Here is a 4,199-nt window from a genome sequence, read left to right on the forward strand (position 1 = left end):
AACATTCCTCTCCAATGTAGATCTTTGGGTGACCGATCGGAAAAGCACCCGTTTTCAGTACATAGGGATACAGAGAGCATACGTCTATGTAGCGTATTTTCTCCGTTCCCGCAACATCGCATCGGGTTGGTATATTTCCCGTTCGGCCACCGAAAAATGCATCGCGCGGATCGAGAGGCGAGTTCTTTATTATCTGAGCATTTTCAAGAAAATTGCGCATCTCATTATTCTCACGTATTTCTCGGTCGAAATCGCACTCCCATTTCTCCATCACCAGGTATCCTCGTCGTCGAAGACGCCATGTCACCGCGAGAGTTCGCTCGTAGCGCGCGTCAATCGTATCGCCATGATGGTGGAGGAATTGAGTTTTCTCTCGCGCTTTATTCGGAAGCATGATGGATACCCATGCCAAAAGCATCCGTGAAATTGTAACACGTAACGTTGCGTCTCGTTCTCCAAATCAGTTTCGTAATATCCATCGACGGACGTACCGGCAATCCGAAATTCGCGCCCTCGCCCCGCGTGGCTTATCCGTTGATTGAGTTCACGCTCCATCCACACCAACCACTGCACGACTTTGCGCGAGTGATTATCTCTATATCTGTATCCACCCACTGGAATGACTCCTATTTCTTTCCCGCGTAAAAAGTTTCTGCGAAAAACTTTCATACACGTAGAAGCGATAGTTGTGCATTCCACGAACGGACACACGCTCCCGCGTACAAGAAAGATTTTCCTGAAAGCCAAGCAGGCCCGTCGAAGGATATCAACGTCGTTACGACAATATTTGATTATTTCGCGTTGAAAATCAAAAATGAAGCCGGATTGTGTCATGTCGTCGTGCTATTTTATAAAATGCTCGCGTTCCTCGGGTTTCATTTGTTCGGGCGAATAATACCGTGCGCTAGGTATTGGTCCGATATATGCTTGATGCTCTTTTCTATTGAATAAAGGAGGAAAGATGCCTTTACCCGATGTATCCTGCAGTCCGAAAGCCTTAGGTAAATCAGATAATCGCATCGGCATATAATTTGAGCTATCAATAAATTTCGTGTTACCGACCGTCATCATGATAATTTTCGTCCCGTTCAAAATCATCCGTGGCTCTTGAATTATGCCAGATTGTTCTACGATGTATTTTAAGATAAACTGAGCGTCAAACGCTTTCGCATTATGCGCGATACAAATTATTTTGTTAAAATATTTTGACGATCACGTTGCGAAATCTACAAACTCTTTTACCGGATCATGGCGAAAAACAAATTCACGCACCCCGCACCAACGACATCGCGTCGACATTTCTTGTATTTCCGCGCACGTTTCGCAAATTTGTTGAGCGACGCAAAGAGTCGGTATGTGTATCTTTACGTTCTCCGTTCCTTCGAACGTCTCGTCTTGTCGGGTTTTGAAGTCATAGAACACGAATGTGACGCGATCTTTTTTACTTCGCGCATCATTTGCACTTTCGACGTCATTCTCGTCATTTACCTGGTTCTCTTCTCGCATTGTCCCAGCACTCGTCCCCTCTCCGGGGTCTTCGACTGTGACTTTACGACGAAGAGGCTGAATGTAACAAGAATGATTCGTTTGCAACGAGCGACAAATTTTACAAAAGATAACGTCGCAGTCGTGACGCGAATTCGATTTCACGAAGCGTCCGCAGTCGTTGCAAATTCTAACGGATTTGCAAACGCTTGCGTCCGATTTTCCATCGTGAGATCTTTCCGCACGATGACGCTCGAAACAGGGATTTCCGAAGAACGTACGATTACACGAATCGCACCTAACCATCTAACCAACTGGGCGCCGGAACCCTCGCACGACGGAATCGCGTAACATCGCGGACATTTTTTCGCGCAACGATGCCCTCTACCGTTCCGATACCCGGTGTTGCACTCAACGCAATACCCCCCTCGAGAACCGGCCGCGGCTTTCATGTTTAAAATTGGCTGATAATGCCTCGAACGCTCGTAATACATAATATTTAAACGGAATGAAGGTTCACGACCTAGGGAGGAGAGTAACGCGCAGCCGTCGTACAACGGATTCTCGCCGCGACCAAAAGTACTGAAATTGTAAACAATTATCGCGATATTTTCCGCAGCGAGAAACCGTTGAAATTGCTCAATTTCACGAATTCCGCATCCCTCCTCGGGAATCGTGATACCCGCAGAAATCGTTAATTCTTTAGCCAACTCGCGTTGTAAAGAAGAACGCTGATATCTCACGGATTCCCATCTTTCATGTAGTTCCCCCACGCGTAATTGCCCGCGATCGTAATGCACGCGTGCCGCTACAAGCGAACGGGGAAAACATAAATTGTCGGAATTGACAATTTGTAAAATCGAGCGTTTAGCTACGTCTTCGTGCGTTAATCGATTGGACTGACGTCCGCGACCGGTAGGTAGCGCAACTCTGAAAACGCGTACCGTAAAATTTTCCGCGATATTGATTCCTCCAGCACTTTGCGCCAACGAACTCACGAGCCCCCATATGTCCTCGTGGGTTAGATCGCGTGCTGGACGAAACGACAATACCGCTGGACCACGCGCTAGATCACTCGACTCAAACGATAATCCGACGTAATCGCTCGGTTCGCACGTATGTACCGCATACGTTCGAATTTCACGAAACGCGTTTTCTAGCCATTGAGCGATATCGCTACCTTCAGGTGGCGGCCGTATCGCGAAAGTCGCCTCTCTTCCTAGAATCGTGAAATTCCTAAATTGCCGCGAGTTTTCCGCCCGCAAATCTATATAATTAAAATTATTGACCTCGTGCTGACGACATCGTTGCTCCTGTTGCTGATGATCCTGCTCCTGATCTTCATTTTGAGCCTGACGAGGTGTCGGTGGTGTCGACGGCGACGGTGCAGGTGTCGACTGACGGGATCGCGGGGGTGACGCTAGTTGATGATCTCCCCTTTGTGAAGGCGAAGGGAGAGCGTCTGAGGGCTGGACAGCACCACCACCAATTTGTACTGAAAAGTTAAACAAAATTTTTATTTAAATTTCGTTGACTTTGCTATATTATGTCTAAAGCTTATCCCCCTCCCCACGTGTCATAATGTAACAGAAAAGTAAGGTAACTCACCTTTAGCTGCTTCATATGATCGTGAGCCGAGGATATTTTTTCGCTCGAGAAGTCTCACTAATATTCCGGCGACTGCGGTAAAACCGGTGAGTAGGAAACTTTTAATAGAGAAAATATACGTTTAAGAAAAATTTCTCGAAACAACGGGATAAAAGTAAACAATAAAATATTATTACTTTCGACGTAATTGTCGCCCTCCTCTTCTCCGACTTTATGCGTCACGTCCTGTGTCTCCGAAATTTCGTCAGCTATATCATCGATTTCCTCGTCGCCAGTATCATTGGTAACATCTTCGTTCGCCTCGTCGATGATATCATCGGCGTCTTCGTCGTCCTCGTAGTCGTAAATGTCAGTTTCTTCTTCTTCTTCTTCTTCTTCTTCTTCTTCTTCTTCGTCTTCCTCCTCCTCTTCTCCCTCTTCTTCATTTTCGCGTGCTAAAAAGTAATTTTTACTGTTATTTTTCTTTTTTTTTTTTTGCAGAATTAACTCTATGTTTCGTTAACCGATTTTTTGAACTTACGCGACATTGAAATAATGGTAATTGACGAGTTCCTTGATCGCTGCGAATCTCCATTATCCTCGTCATCAACGTCATCATCATCATCATCTAAAATAGAAATGTTTTTAATTTTCTTGTTATTGCGGTAATATTATATGAACTATATTTTACAGTAGAATATTTTTTAAATCATCTTACCAATTTCGATGAGAGCGATGCTTTGTCCATTGCGTGGAGGCGGCGCATTATTTGGCGGTTCGATTCGCGCTCTTCCTAGAAAAAAATTAAAATATTTTTAATAAAGGAAATTTTCAGCATTTGATCAATATATTTATTTTTCCAACTTACGCACAGGGACAACCTTGTCTTCATCCTCCGCGTGACGTCGTCGTCGCCACAGGCTCAGACTCCCACGTCGCACGAATTGCACGGGATTAACGTGCGCCACTTGACGATTTGACGCTAAATAAATATTATAATTTTTAATTAATAATAATAATAATAATAAATCTTTTTTTTTAAACGCATAATTTTGTTTCAGCTCAGCTTACCTACTCCTACTCCTGTGTTACCGATGATCCTATGACGAAACTCATCAATATGACCA

General features: G+C 44.5%; 1 long non-coding RNA gene and 1 pseudogene across 1 annotated transcript; both read right to left on the bottom strand.

Moving 5' to 3' along the window:
* The window catches only part of LOC108765727 (uncharacterized), a 3,894-nt pseudogene extending 2,388 nt beyond the window's left edge, over positions 1-1,506 (bottom strand).
* A 1,089-nt stretch (positions 1,507-2,595) lies between these two features.
* Positions 2,596-3,304, bottom strand: LOC108765731 (uncharacterized). The gene is made up of 3 exons (XR_001940329.1): positions 3,270-3,304; positions 3,094-3,191; positions 2,596-2,980 (listed from the first exon to the last, which is right to left on the bottom strand). It is a non-coding gene; the product is annotated as an uncharacterized LOC108765731 (long non-coding RNA).
* Positions 3,305-4,199: the final 895 nt, after the last annotated feature.

This window comes from Trachymyrmex cornetzi, unplaced genomic scaffold (genome assembly GCF_001594075.2).
Source record: "Trachymyrmex cornetzi isolate Tcor2-1 unplaced genomic scaffold, Tcor1.1 scaffold513, whole genome shotgun sequence".
Classification (NCBI taxonomy): Eukaryota; Metazoa; Arthropoda; class Insecta; order Hymenoptera; family Formicidae; genus Trachymyrmex; species Trachymyrmex cornetzi.